The 16,004-nt window shown below is 40.7% G+C and overlaps 1 protein-coding gene across 2 annotated transcripts in view; it reads right to left on the bottom strand.

Annotated features, from left to right (window-relative positions):
* The window catches only part of CTNNB1 (catenin beta 1), a 32,638-nt gene extending 27,593 nt beyond the window's left edge, over positions 1–5,045 (bottom strand). The window contains exon 1 of one of the 2 annotated variants that reach the window (XM_050937966.1): positions 4,862–5,045. The gene's annotated coding sequence lies outside the window, so the exon portion shown is untranslated. The remainder of the gene's footprint in view (positions 1–4,861) is intronic. The other variant, XM_050937965.1, reaches the window with a different exon arrangement.
* Positions 5,046–16,004: the final 10,959 nt, after the last annotated feature.

Genomic DNA, 16,004 nt, shown 5'->3' with positions numbered 1-16,004 from the left:
GTGGTAAAGGTCTGAGTACTGAGCAGTAATCCCTTAAAGTCTGAATTATCAAATTTAAGTTTGATACTCAAGTCACTGCAGTATCACCACATACACAAAGACCAAATTTAAGACATTCCAGACCCAAGACTAGACATCCATGCCAACAGTTGTGCCTAAATTGCCATGTATAGGAGAAGAAAACATTTGTTAACAAGGCTTTGTATGCTGAACTCTACACTTTATAAAGAAATGTGTAGAGAGAGAAAAAAAGTAGACCTCGATACCTAGGTCTCCATCCATAAAGCAGCGTGACAACACTTTAATACCTTGCACCAAAGTCCTGCTGCAGCACTTCTGCATAACGAAGTCTATGACCCAACTCAATCCTGTGAGTTAGTGCAAAGATAGATGTGAGAAACTCCAAGACAGAACTGAACTACATTAAAAGTAGTTTTGTTTCCTGTTAGTCTCAGCAGCTTAAAATTGAAGAAGTTAACCCATTATAAAGTTACAACTAGACTAAAATGAAACACCAGAACACTGAAATTGTACAGTTAGGGCACCAACTGTCCGATTCCATGAATGGAATAATTTGGAATATATTGGAAATTAATATAATTTGGAAATATAAGCACTCCTATAAAACTTACTCCAGTACTTTGCCTCCTCGTGACTTTACAACCTGGATGTTAGTGAAATTTGACACTACAGTACCCAAAGAAAATTTGATCAATACCTTTCGTTTAACCTAGACAGTTTGCTTTTAGTATTTGCAAGTCTCAATGTGGGACATTTAGATTTTTGGCCACTTGAGGGCACCTGTATTGTTCCTAAGCCAATGAGAAATTGGAAGATATTTACTACAAGAATAAGAGTTCAAAGATCCCCTTAGAAATCTATGTTATGGGACAATACTCCCATTTTGTGAACAACCTCTTCTTGTAACATCTAGCTCTATTTTAATCTTCTGTTGACAAGTGTGCTCTGAATGTATATGATGGGTACATTTAATAATTCATGCTAAATGTAATAGGATCATCATGCTGATTGACAAATATATTCTTCCATTCTGATTCACATTTTCAACATGAATATATAGTTACTGTTAAAGTCTACCTAGACAGACCTGTTCTAATGTTTGTTTGGTCAGGGACCTGCCGACTATTCAGTTCAGTATGACAGAGACTGCAGTGACAGTGCTCCAGCTGAACTAATAAGTACTTAGTCCCATTTTATTCATAATTTCCTGAAACAGACTGAAGACGTTTTAGAATTAAGTTGTGTGTCAGTGACACTGTGGATTGCAGTCTGTGCCCAGTCAGAAGCAATAGTGTCTAGACTACTTGGATGTTATTCAATTATTTTACTTCCTTCTCTTGCTTTGCTGAGGAGACATTAATGCAGACTCAAAGACAAAACAAAAACAGTTTTACCAAGCTACCATGGATTTTTCATCTATTCACACTGTACTATGTAAATAAGTTTAATATATATCACACAAGACAAGTATCCCTATGAACTTCTAAATCAGAGTCACATTTTTGTTAGGATCAGTGTTATAACCACTATTCCCTTTTTAAGTGCATCAATTTTTCTAGCCAGTGTATCACCAGGGACAAAAAGCGCTGAACCTCTCTGACATGGAAGTTAATTTAATTGGGAGTTGATTTTGAAAAGAGTCTGGCGTAGAATGCCTAGCAGGCACTGGAAATACTGATTTTGCAGGCATTGATAATGCTGTAAGTTATTGAATAGCAGTACTGTATCAGGATGTGGCAAGTTTATAAAAGTCTAAATCTTTTGGGAGTAACAGTATACTAAGAATTTGGTTTTTAATGGCAATGTCTAGCTAGATAAGCATTGCAAGAAATGCACACAAGTTTAAAAGGAGAAGCCATTTGCTTCACCCACTCTTTATTATGACAATTGTTTCACTTGATATAACTGTGCACTAGCCCAGGGCAGCAGGCAATTAGAATTTTGTAAGACTGAGTTAATTCGCAAACGACAGCATCTATCAAACTAAAGTTTACAAATCCTACCTAGATTTTCAGTTATACACTAATAAGTACAAAGTTTAAAAAAATTAAAACTAGAACACCAGAACTAAATGCAAATCTTGAATTTGTAAAAGCTGCCACTTGCAAAACACAAAAAAACCCAAACTTATTTTACATGCCTTAATAAAGCAGAAATCATTCAAGACCAGCTTAAGACACTGAGGCCATGAGAAATTGTAGTCAGGAAATCAGGAATAACTTCTTGACTACAGTATGTAGATTCCTATTAAGTCATAAAGCACAAGTTATTAGTTTACTGCAGTGTCACAGCAACCCCTGTATTAGCTTAAACTATAGTAAACTATCAGCATGGACAACTTTATAGTTATTGCTATGTCTCCACACACATTATGATTTTTTCTCGCTTTAGTGACCATATTAAGAATTTGTTGTTGGATAAAACTTGGTAGAGCCCTACCAGTGAATTTTATCAGATGAACAGTCAGACACCTAGTTATAACATTGAAAAAGTAGAAGCTTATGGTTTTTGTAGGTAGAAATTGGTGTAAAGAAGTTACCACACGTGGGCATCTGCCTTACATGTGAATGGACAGTACCTAATTCTAAAATGTCAATGTCCATATTCTCCCCTCATGCCCTCCCCCCCCCCCCCCACACACTATCTTGAACTCTTTAATGAAAGGAAGAAAAACAATCATCAATTTGGATCATTTCACGCAGTCAATCCTATGTTTAAATGAAACCTGTTAGTCCTGAAGCTTAAGTTTCAGCAAATCTAACCCAGAAAGCCTGTTATATGTAATCACTTTAGCATTATGCTAGTACATGCTAAGCAGAAAGCCTAGCCCAGTCTTTACTGCACAAGAGTTGAAGGCATAAATTGTATGAAGTTTAGAATTTGAGTTAGGTGAAACATAAGTTATGATTAAACTGACAGGGTGCTTTTAATTTGTGACACAAGACCTAACACAAGGTAAGGCTTGACCTACATCTTTACTTAAGATTTCTCTCATTCTAGAGGCCATTCTCTATCCCACCCTTTCCTGTGAGCAATTTCACATAAGATTTTCACCCTCTAACTGACTATTTACACTAAGTGAGACACAAGAGGATCAACTTAAAGATTCAAGCCTCTTCACTACTAAATTTTGAAGACTGCTGTTTTTATTTATTCTAGCAAAGTCAAACACTGGCCTCCTACTCTTACGGTAATAATTTGTATTTCGTACATACACAATTGTATACAACGGTGAGCCACATTTAGGCACCTAAACAAATTTTTATTTTCAACCATGCCAAGTATCCAGAAACTGCCATTAATGTTAAAGGAATCTGCAGATTAGTACTTTTGGAAGTTAAGTCACTTGTATTAGACACTTGTTTTTTAAAATCTTGGCCTATTAATTTAAAATGATAACTAGTAATGTGGTAAAATATGCTAACAAACAAAGTTTAAGACAGGTAACCTGGCCAAATAACCATCTTAATTTTATGCAATCTTAAATTCAGTCAAGGCTTTTGGAAGTCTCTTGGACTTCGCATACCAAGTCATATACAGGTGATAAACCCTAACACAGAAGGGTACACATCTTGCAACAACATTTAAGATCAGAGGAAGTTCTCCTGTTCATTCTGGTCACTTTCTAATCTGAGTCTACTACACTCTCCTAAACGAAGTTCGTATTTTACTAAAACTCCTCCTTGATTTCCTTCTACTGACCTCAGCATACCAGCCCAGCCTCTTTCCATTCACAACTTGCATGCATACTTTGGGGGAGGGGAAGACCACAGTTGTCTGGAAGATATAGAGTATCAGAACAAGAGTCCTTCCATGCAGAAGAGAAGAAAATACAGCCAACAGATTCAAAGTATTGCTATCTTCCACTCCCCCTCCCCCCCCAAAAAGAGCACTTGAGTTTTTAGAAGTTTCATATAAGCCAATGAGAACTACAGCAGAATTGGTCCACAGACTGCCTCCCCTCGGAGGGATCGGCCCTGGAGACTAACCCCCACAACACACTGCATAATCCGAAGTGGTCTAGTGCAAAACCAGCAAGTTTCCTTCCCCCGGTAGGAGAGCCCCAAGCAGCCTGGTACGCTCTTTAAACGAGATACCAGCTACTTGGGGTGTTTTAAACTCGCTTTGATTACACCCAGCTCCGGAGCAGCTTGAACTCAAGACACCCAGCAGCGGCATGGATACGAACAGGAGCCTCTCCTGCAAACACACATGCAGCTGAGACAAAAGCCCACAATGCAACAGATAACAGCCCCTGCAGTCAAGCAGCAGCTTAGTTATTGGATAATTACACAATACAAACAAACCCGAACCCGCTTCCCTTTCCCCCCCTTCCTGCTATCGGAGCCGTGCTCGAAAGCCCGTCGGCGCCTCCCCAAATCAGCCCGACGCTGCTCCCAGCCCGGCTGCAGCCCACAGGCTCTGCTCCGAGCCTCCCATCCCAGAGCCGGGGAGCAGAAAACTCGCTTCGCCCCGCCGCAGGCAGGGGCCCGCCAGCCTCCCCCAGCCCGGCACCCGCCTCCAGCCTCCCCAGCCCCTCAACCGTCCGGACCGCCCCAGTCAAGAGCCCTCGCGTCCGAGCCGCTCCCTACCCGGGTCCGGCATCCCCCTCCCACCCCAGGGCCGGGCCCAGCGGGGACCTCCCGGCGCCTCCCCGGGCAGAGCCCTCCAGCCCCAACCCTCCGCCACCGGCCGCCGCGCTCCCTGGAGCGACACCCCCCTCCCCCGGTTTCCGCACTCCGGGGGCGCCCCCGAGACCAGCGCCCCCGCCGGGCTGGGAACAACCCGAGCGCCGCCGGCCGAAGGGAGGAAGCGGGAATTAACAGAAAGCGCCACTGACACTGCGGGGAGGCAAGAGCGCAGGGTTCCCCCAGCCCCGGCCGCCGCCGCCGCCTGGCTCCGGCTCTTCTCCGTCCGCGCCGGACACTGAGCTGCCGCCGAACCGAGCGAGAGGCTTAAAATGGCGTCGCTCGCAAGGAGGTTCTTATAGGGAGCGGCAGACTCGGCTGTATCCTGCCGCCGCTGCCGGGCTCGGCGCGCAGCATTCCACAGGCACCCAGCGTCAAGGCAGGGGGAGGAGAAATAGTGCCCGGCTCCCAAGGCGGAGGGAGACAAAGAGCAGCTGTGAGCCGCCCGCGGTGGGTCGCTCGCCCCTGTGGAGCGCGCTGGGGGAGGCGAATGGAGTTGCAGGGCAGAGGGGGTGGGGGGGAGTCTGGGAACACTGCGGGGGGGGGGGGGGGGGGGGTCGCTGTGGAGAACAAGGCAGGATGGGAGCAGTGATCCAGCAGAGAGGGAGGTGTGATGAGGCCGGGATGGGGAGGGGGTGGCGGAGACACCTTATTCTGGAGGTTGGGAGAGAGGTTGGTTCCTTCCTGCCTGGGAGAGAAGTTGCTGCCGGGGAGGGGAGGGGACAGCAGTTTGGTGTTGTTCTTAAAGGGGCAGGAACTACTTGGCAAGCGATCAGCCTTTGGGTCCCCTCACTCCCCCCCCCAATAACAAATTATAATCTGCGAGCTGGGGTGGAAGGGGGGGGGGGTTTACATGCAACTAGCTACAGAAACCGGTGTACAGAAACCAGTGTAGTGTTTCCCAAATGCTTCCCAATAATAATCCCGCCGCTCCTTGGCGTTTCCGGCAGCTCTGAAAACTTTCTGATTTACAACAGAAAAAACAATACAATTTTAGAACTCGGCTTGCAAAAAAAAGCGGCCGACGCCCCTCGCACACTCTTCTCCCTGCTGGATGCACACGGTGCCCTGCTTTCCTGTCCGCGACTCCTTTAAACAATTAGTGGCAGTGAGTCTGGGGAAGGTGGGTATGAGACTCATTCACGTAGGCGGAAACGCGTTCTGCAATTCCTTTAGAAATATTTGTCAGGAAGCAGTTGCCAAAGAAAGTATCTAGTTATGAAATGGTTTTTATGGGAGAAAACTCGGCTTTTTCGCCTTCTGAAGGAGTTTTAAAAACAGGAAAATATGAATTACACAAGTTTTTCCACTGCATGCACGATCTTGCACATGTATTTCAGCCTCTTCGTGCACGTTCGTGTATCGTAAACTGTTTTACACACTTTTGCATGTACCATCTTGCACTGGCAAAATATGCTTAACATATTAAAAAAATATGAGGCATACTCCAGTACAAGATCACGGTTACAAATAAAGAGTTTATGGTAAAAACACCACCACCACCATCGTACTTGGCTAGAACAAGGCGTGCTTTTATTTTAAGCCATGATTTTGTATTAGCACAGTATGTTTCACCTATGTGGGTTGTGTTTGTTTTTGTATATACCCACGGTGTTGCATTGGGGGTGTTTCATATAGGTTTTTTTTGTTTTTCGTACATCATATTGCACGAGCAACAATTCTTTTATAGGGCCTCTTTCTTGTATCTTTAACTGGATATAATGCACATAGGCTCTTTCTGCTCCTACCTGATCGTGTACCAGCAAAGAATATTTTTACACATAGGCGGCTCTTTCTTTGTATGCGAAATCTTGCAGTAGCTGGATGTTTTAAATAGGCAGTTGATTTTGCACTGGCGAGACTTATGGTGCGATCTCTCCGAACGTGCGATTTTGCACCAACAAAGTATATTTCAGGCAAACAAAACTGCCTAAATATGGACTGTGTTTGCAGTGTCGCCTCGCGGAGCGCTCAGACTTGTTGGTGTCGGAAGGGAAGATACTTTAAAGACTTCTCCTTAGGAAGGAACGAAAGTGGATCGCCACTGCTCCCGCTCTCGCGTTTCCTGTGCCAGGGCGTCCGGATCATTAGGGGCGCGTTGTCCTGACTCCGCTCGGCCCCGTGTTTTCCTTGGGTCCTGTCGCAGCCGCCCAGGCTCCGCCTCACTCATCCCAAGGGGTGGGGTTCGGGGCTGGAATGGCGAGCGGCGCTTGGGTGCCAGGAGGCCACGTGGGGAAGCAAAGGCGCCTCCTTTCTCCCTCGACTTCCCTTTTTTCATCCCACTCCTCGTACGCTTTTGCCCGGGCAGGTGACGCCGGGCACCCGCAGGATAGAGCCAGGGTAGGACGAGAGCAGAGCCTTTCTCAACTGGGGGCGACTTACGTTACTGTTATAAGTTAATGGGCTTTCAAGGTATTGGCTCTTTAAGGGCCTGTTTTTACTTTCCATTTTAGGGCATACAACAATCTTCAGCCTGGTGCTGTGAGCCATTGCCCTGTTGGGGCCATTCTCCCACAAGCTGTCCAAGTCCCAAAATAAACCCCTATAGCCTCTGTGTGTGTGCATAATCCTGCAGTTAGGAGCTTTATGCCTCCTATTTCAAGGAAGTACTGGGGACCCACTTTCATTAGCTAATATATAGCTCCTATTGCACAGCAAAGATGCTTTGAATACCCAGACTGAAAGATCCACCCCAATAACTTCATAAGAAACAAAATACAAGAATCAGGCAAAATACATTGTTCTTGGATCATAACCTGAAGGTTTGAGACTCAGACTCTGGTTGACTTCCAGCAGGAGGAAGCCTTTATTGTTCATAAGACTATTCTACATTAGTGGCATTGCAGTTTGTATCAGGCCTTTTCATTCTGCTTTACGGTAGCTCTCCAAGGCAGCATGGTTTTGGGGGGGTAGGTTGGAGGCTAGCAGCAAAAGAGCATGGTTCTTTGTGAAACTCTTTTTTCCCTCAACTACTTTCCTGCATGACCTTGGGAAAAGCCTGTATCGATCATGTATGCCTTGGCCTCACCATCTGTAAAATGGGGATAATATTACTGACTGACCCATCTTTTCAATTCTTAGATGAAAGGTGCTATTTCAGTGGAAAGTGTTACTGGCAAATTCACTATAAGCTATTCCTTTGGGTCCTTGATAACAACAGTAGAATCAGTCAAATGCCCTTGATGCACTGCATGGTCCCAGATATCTTTCAGAGTCTCTTTGTGTGCTATTCTACCCCCTGAGGTCTGAGAGGACGGGGCTGCTGAAGCCTGGATTTTCCAGGAAGGGTAGTCTTTTTGCTTCTGGCCTCAAGGCTGTGGACTGCTCTTCTTTTTGACATGAGATGGACCATTGGAATGATCCTCTTTTAAAGGAGGTTTAAAAACTTCTTAAAATTATAAATCTCAGAAGGCCTTCAGCAGGTTGTGTTGCCTTATAGTGAGTTGAAGAGGAGTTATAATATTGTATATTTTTAGTCATTTAATCTGCACTTGATTTATTGCAGAGTTGTTACGTTTTGTATCTAGGCACTAGGCAATTAAAATCTTAATTTGGTGTGGTTTTGCAGTATTTAGTTAGTGAGCAGTTAACTATTTACTAGATATTTTCTGTTTTGTGGAGCTAGCTGAGAAGAGCCATTGCTTTAATAGCTATATGTAAGTCTTACAATTGCAATTTACTTTAACTTGTAATATCACTTTGTTTAATTACAAATGTTTCTAAAATACAATGTAATCCAGATATGGTACAGTATAGCAAAAAGGAAACATTTTGTCTTGGCTATTAGATTGCAGGGCTTCAGTTAATGAATTCACAATTAGCAATGGAATATATACAATCAGTCTACTTATTGTCTTCCTAGCCCCCAAGCATTCATTATATATAAAGAGAGAGAGAGAGAGAGAGAGAGAGAGAGAGCTTTAAAAGTTTCTTAAGAGCTGATTAATACTTTAATAGATTTGTTTTGGTAACTGTTTGTTAGTTTACTATACTGCAGATTTCTTTAAAAAAATGTCAAACAGCCTTCTAGCAAGACCATTGTGTATTTCTGCAATGAGAAATCTCTGCAAAGGAGAACGTCTTGGTTAAATTTTAAAAGATAATGATTCAAATCTCTTAGCCTTTTTTTACATCCTTGGCATTGTTTTTGCAGAGTCAACTTTTAACTCCACACCACAGTAGGAAGCAGCTAAACAGAAAAAAAATGGGATAAAGGTAAATTTAGTTGGTCACCTTTCTTGCTAGAATATAGTTTTGTCTTCTTAAAGCACAGAGTAAAGAATAAGTAGCAATGGTACTAATATGCACTTAAAGGAGAATGAACAATTAAAAATATACTTAAATCACTGGGCCTAAATCTTTGATTTCCATTACAGATGTTAAAAAGCAATTGGCTTCTAATCATGCATGTTTTAGGTGCAGATTACAGACTCAGTTATAATCTTGTTAAAATGCTAAGTGTTTTATGTGTTTATTTTAGCAACAGAAAAATGCAGCATGTTGGACATTTAAAAAAAAATTCTTCCACTGAAATTAAATGTGCGGCGTATAAAAACATATTTGCACTTTTCATGGAACACACGGTAGGGCAGAAAAAAATAAAACAAATGCTTGTAGAGTTCAAACATTCTTCTTGAGACACAAGATTAAGGAATGTAATGCTTGATGCATAGTTGGGAAGTATCTTTTATTAATACAAGTCAAAAACTTTGCTGTAGTAAAACAAAGTGCTCTCTCAGCCAGACCCAACTTTGGTAAAATACTACTGTTAGCAGACACTTTAAACAAGAAAGAAAAATAAAGAATTAGCCATGCTTGAGCTCTTGGTTCAGTTTGCTTTTCTCGTAAAATAATGAGACAAAAAATGTTGCCGATATCATAGTTGTAGATCATCTTCTTGAAATGAAGGCAGACCGTAAAACATTAATAAATTAGCATGAAACCGATAGGTCAAAACAGCTGGTTAGTTGGTTGAAATGAATAAAATAGAACACTCTGTAAGTGTTGTTCCAAATATTAGAAATAGTTATTAATGACCAGAAATAGTCATTAATGACCAATATACTTTGTTGCAGCAAAAAAGACTATTCTTTCATTTTTACGTTTTTCTTCTAGAGACATGCAACATTTCTGTTATCCGCCTTAATTTGTTTGAAAGCCAACAGCAGTTTAACCTTATATTTCAGGTGTGTTTCAGAAACTGAAAAAGTCTTTAACTGATTTAGCAGCTGAGGCATTCCTCATCACAATATCCGAGTATTAGCATATTAAACAGTAGATAGAGCAAAACTAAACAAACCAAAATGGAAGTTTTGCCCTTACCAAATACATATATTTTAACTACTAACCAAATTAATAAACAGATTGCTTTGCATTTATAATATTAATGGATAGTTATGATACTTATGGATAATTATGATCAAGGCCAACAGAAATCCACAAGTCTGTTCTCTTTTTGAAATTTGTTATATCTAGTTTCCCACAGAAACCAAGTTTTCATTTAAAAATGTATATAAATATATATCTGACTCTTACTGATTGTTACCTTGCCTTCCTAGTTTAAAGGAATGTGTGATTGCTGTGTTCAGCCAGCCTTGGAGAAAAACTACTGCAAACAAACTAAAACAATAGACGCAAAGGTGCAATACCTACCTCCTCTCCCCCACTCCGCTCCATCTACAAGAAGCCATTTATATTTCATATGGGTAACCCTTTAAATGTCAGTACTGTAGAAAGAAGAGTGCTATATATGATCAGAAAGAAAAACACTTTAAAATTGAGTTGGTATTTTAAAAAAATGTTCAGTTTCAGTCCTGTTTTTTTAAGAGTGATTAGGACAGATTTTCCTATTCAGTCTGACCTTTCCTAATTAATATATAATCTGAAAATATTAGCCATCAGGATAAGAGTTTCATTTAACAGACTTCCAAATAGGCTATTTTTGGACCAGGAGTTCAGATTTGCAATATATCTCATAGCTCAGTTTAATCTTTTGATTTCTTTCCAGCTGCAAAGGCTAAGTAGTTGTAAATACCTCTTGTCAATCGAGAAAGTTGGCTACTCTCACACAAGCAAGTAACTAAGAATCCACTGGGCGAATTCAATGGGAGTTGTTCTGAAAACTTTCATTTGGGTCAACAGTGTGGTAATAGTAGTTCATGGCACGTCTGTAGTTATACAAAAGAAATAGTATATATCTTGGACCTTGATTCTGAATTTCTTTGCAGAATGAAATATGGTTATCACCATACTCTAGAAGTAAGTATTTGTGGTCATCATTGAAAGAGTATGAGTAATGGAGACAACAACTAGATACTCAAATGACACAAAGCGCTTACAGTATGTTTTCCTTTCAGTGTTCTTTCAATGCAAAGTAAATATCTTTCCAGTTCTTAGAAATCATCATTCTTTCCCCCTTTTTATTTCAAAATGGTTGCAGATTTTTCATTCACGAAAAGGTTAAAGGCGTTCCCCATCGCAAGAGGGATTATCTTACCGGAGGATTCTGGGACTGCAGATGTATACTGCGGCAAAATCCTAAATTCATCGGAAAAAAATCATTTCCAGACTCCAGCTGCTAAAAATAATAGAATTATAGTAAATCATTGATAAGATTAAAACATAAACCCATTTTTACATTCCAAAGTGTTTTAAAACATGAGTCTTTTCTCTTAATTCATTTCTTAAATAATGCAAATTTTAAAGTAGCTTTCCTATCCCGAGCACGCAGTGCCATGAAATCGATAATTTTTGATCTTTTGGTTAGTAGGCAACATGGTGAGCTATTGCAGTGACTGCCGGCAGCAGACATGTTCTTGTCAGCTAAAAATTTTCATATTGTTTTTGAGCCATTGAGATTTGTAAATGGGATATAGCCAGTTATACCTTCAGCTCGCACTTTGCTTTAAGGACGTAAAACAGCAGAGTTTTAGACATACATATAAATATAGATATATATTTTAAAAACAAGAAGCATTACTGGATTTTAAACAAAAAATTATGTAAAAAGAGTGGCTGGTGTGATTATAATCACATCATGCAGGGTCCACGGTTTCCATTTAGTGAAATTTCGCAGAGGGCAAGTTCTTAAGAACATCCCTGCTGTGCAGAGTGAAAAGCATGAACAAACCAAAGACAGAATTCATCTGTGTTTATATTTTACAGACAATGAAAAACCTACTCTTTGTATGCCTTTTTTTCCACCTTATTATTTCATGAAAACTGCAGCATTTTCCCCACCCCCACCCGAACTCTCACCACCCAGCACTGCGGTGTGTGGTGTTTCTTTCTCTCTTTTTTTTCCCCCCCTCTTCTTCTTTTTTGCTTTCACAAATTCTGCACGCGCCATCTTTGTCTATTGTTACTCTTCTCTAATTTCAGTTACCCATTCTCTTTCAAATCAGTTAATAAATAGAACACTAAATGCCCAATGGATGCCTGTGTGTTTAATTTTGTTCCCCATTTTGCTCTGAAAAATAATAATAATAACCCCCATGCCCCACCCAAAGAATTTTCTAGTATTACTGTAACCTGTTGTGCATAGTGGTTATAAAAATATTATTAACATAATAGCAACAGCTGCAGCCTAAATAGAAGCTAGGAGATAATTAATGTGCTACAACAAATTAATTTGCTGCAGGTGCTTGTGCTCTGAACTGCGTAACCCAAACCATTTCAAGTCTGAATACAATTACTATTCTCCCCACACGCTAAAACAAAATGCAGAGTGAAATATCTTGTTGTTATAAATATCTTGTATGCGTGTCGTCAAAGACCATCCTCTCCCCTGAACATTTTAGCCATCAGTAGAGAAGTGGAACAGACAATTTTAAAACCTTAATAGAAATGTGTATATATTTAAAGATGCTCCTGTGATATGTCCAGGCTTGAAGATGTAATTTCTGCCTATATATTAAATTATACCAATCATCTCTAACCTTCTGTATTCCAGAGCTTTGTAGGTAAAGACGCACTAAGGTATTGCATATGTATAATTGGGAAGGTGTGGGTTATAAACATCTCAGTAGTAACTGATGCAAAATTGTATATTTTCCATTTACTTTATAGTAGATAAAAGCAATTGTATTTGCTGTTCAGGTTATAGAATCTCCAGTGAATTAGATGAAGAATCTCCTCTCTGATAAACAGTGTTAATGGGAGCGGGTTACTAGTTTACCTTTCAGAAATATGCCAAGTAACACGCTGCAGCACGCTAAGACTACGAAGACAGGAGGCTGAGTGAAGTCAAATGGCCCAGAAGCAACTGTCCTTTTGCATTCTTACACCACAGTGCGATGATTAATTTTGGGCATGTAAAAAGAAGAACATACAGATGTAATTGCTGGAAACATTGTGAAGAAGCTGAACTAAGATTGAAGTTTAGAACTAAATTGTGCCGATTTTTCTTCATTAACATTCTACTCGTGGCACCTTAGAGACTGACAAATTTATTTGAGCATAAGCTTTCGTGGGTTTAAACCTACTTCATGCATGCATCCGATGAAGTAGGTTTTAGCCCACAAAAGCTTATGCTCAAATAAATTTGTTAGTCTCTAAGGCCTGGTCTACACTGGGGGGAGTCTATCTAAGATATGCAACTTCCGTTACAAGAATAGCGTACCTGAAGTCAACGTATCTTAGATGGACTTAGAATCACTTACTTCGTGTCCTTGCAGCGCAGGATCAACGGCCGCTGTTCCCCCATCGACTTTGCTTCTGCCTCTCGCTGAGCTGGAGTTCAACAGTCGACGGGAGAGCGCGATAAATCGATCCCTGATAAATCGATCGCTACCCGCCGATCCGGCTGGAAGTGTAGATGTACCCTAAGATGCCACAGGTACTCCTCGTTCTTTTTGCTGATACAGACTAACATAGCAACCACTCTGAAACCATTCTACTAATGGAAATTAGTTTTCTGTCTTCATTACCGCAATGTACACCGCACTCTTTTGAAAATGTAATTAAAGCAAAGAGTTGTATATTGTGTATTTTAATGGATTGCTCATTCGCCGCCCAAACTTAAAAAAACAATTCTGTAATCTAACAAAAGTAATAGTGTGTGTATTCTAACAGGAACTATAAAACTAATCTATTGGAGACTGCATAGATTTTATCTATATTTTTGTTCAGCTTACCAGTGAGTACTTGGAGAGAACCTTGATGCTGAAACGCCACTTGCACTGCACTCTGGCTGCGAGATTTGATGCATAAAAGATATTCTTAAAAGGCTGGATGAGCTGTCCTTACTCATATTGGTAAATGCTTACTGACATGAGTAGTCCTACTGAAGTCAATTGGATTACTCGTGAACAAGAGTAAGGGTTGCATAAATAAGACCTAAATTAGAGTTTGTATGCCTGGAATATCTCATACCTTAATGAGAAATACCTACAACCATCAGTTATTCTGAGATCTATGTACTCCACCAGGGAAATGTTCTTGGTTTATATGAAAGCTTTGGTGTCAGAATCTGTTTTATTTCTGCTGATTTTTCTCATCCATTTTAAGGACCTGATTGTTAAGTCCTTACATATGCCAAGCTTCTGTTGATGTCAATAGTTATTTTGCTATGGTAACAACTGCAAGATCAGTCCCTATATTTTAGATATTCCAGTAATATCCATAGCAGTTTATTATAATATTCCACCCCCCAAAAAATTATCCAGTTTATTAAAATGTACCACTGATTTGCATATGTAGCTCCATAAAACAAAAACCAAGATACTTTTTCTCAAACCTCTGCACAAAATGTATATTTCTATAATCCAAGTCCAAAATTTTTCTGCTCCCACAGTAAGTTTGGTACTATAACATGGGCAATATTAGGCTTCATCCTTGGAGCACCACCAAAAAAATCCCGTCTAATTTGGAGGTAATTCGGAATCAAGCTCTTAGACAGAAAAATAAATCTTGTTCCAAATAGGGGGCCATGTTTTGCTTTCGTTTGATTTCAGTAGGACTTCTGATTAAAAACTGACAGTACAATATGACTGAAGGAATAAAAGATAACTATGTTATTCAAGAATAGGAATTATACTATAATTATTCTAGAGCAGAAATAGTTACCTTGTCAACAATTTGTAACTTTGTTTTCTATCTAAAGTACGTAGATAGAAAACATAGTATCTGAGCACCTCACAATGTATAAATTATCACCACAACATCCTAGGAAGTAGTAGTATCCCAAATTTACAAATAGGGAACTAAGGGAGATAAAGGCCAGATTTTCAAAGGCATTTAGGTGTCTAAAGATGCAGATAGGCGCCTACTGGGATTTTCTGAAGGGCCTAGAGCCTAACTCCCATTGAAGGGAGCAAGATGCTTTTGAAAAATCCCACTAGATGTCTATGTGCATCTTTAGGCATCTAAATACCTTTGAAAACTCTGTCCCCAAATCACTTGCTCAGTCACAGAAGAAGAGTGGGGGCATAATAGGGCATTGAACCCAAGTCTTTTGAGTCTTAGGCTAGACCCCAATCAATAGATCATCCTTTCTCCCTATTCCTAGTCACTATAAAGAAAAATATGGTACGTGTTAGTGGCAACAGCCATACATGTGGTGAGTATTTATTTGAGGGGAAAGGTGTCTGTGTGTATAGTTTCTTTATTTCAAGAGAAGGTATATTTATAGGAGTTCTTTCCTACTAATTCCAAGAAGAAATAGTAGTAGACATGTTTACCGGCCCTCTTATTAATGTTCCCTCCTCCTGCTCCCTCCTACCCCAAAACCCAAGAACAAAATAAAAGGGAAAGGAGATTTGATAGCTATATGTGAAGAAGAGAACAAATGGATGGATGCAAGATGATATGACAGTCATATGTTGTATTGCTGTATGAATGTATGTAACTAATGGGCTAGATCAGAGGTTCTCAAACATCATTGCAGTGTGACCCCCTTTTGACAACAAAGTTACTACGTGACCCTGGGAAGGGGGCGGAGCCCAAACCCGGCCACCCTGGGTGGTGGGGAGAGGGGACCGCAGCTCAAGCCCCGCCGCCCCGGGTGTGGTGGAGAGGGGGGCCACAGCCTGAGCCCTGCTGCCCAGGTGTTTGAGAACCGCTGGACTAGAGTGTTTAAATATTCAATTTTATTATGACTGTTGACCCTAGGCCCAGTCCTGCCAGATCCTGAGCACCACCTACAACATGCCTTCCCCTAGGAAGCGAGGGAAATCAATGAGACTACTCACATACTTACAGTTAAGCTCATATGTGAGTGCTTTGCTGGATGAAGGCTTATGGTACCTGTACTTCTGCAGGAATAAAAAGCCTTTATTTGAATTTCATCCATCACAA

The sequence above is a fragment of the Gopherus flavomarginatus genome, chromosome 2 (genome assembly GCF_025201925.1).
Source record: "Gopherus flavomarginatus isolate rGopFla2 chromosome 2, rGopFla2.mat.asm, whole genome shotgun sequence".
In the NCBI taxonomy this organism is placed as follows: Eukaryota; Metazoa; Chordata; order Testudines; family Testudinidae; genus Gopherus; species Gopherus flavomarginatus.
The sequence above is the reverse complement of the archived record's forward strand: the minus strand, read 5'-3'. Positions and strand labels throughout refer to the sequence as shown.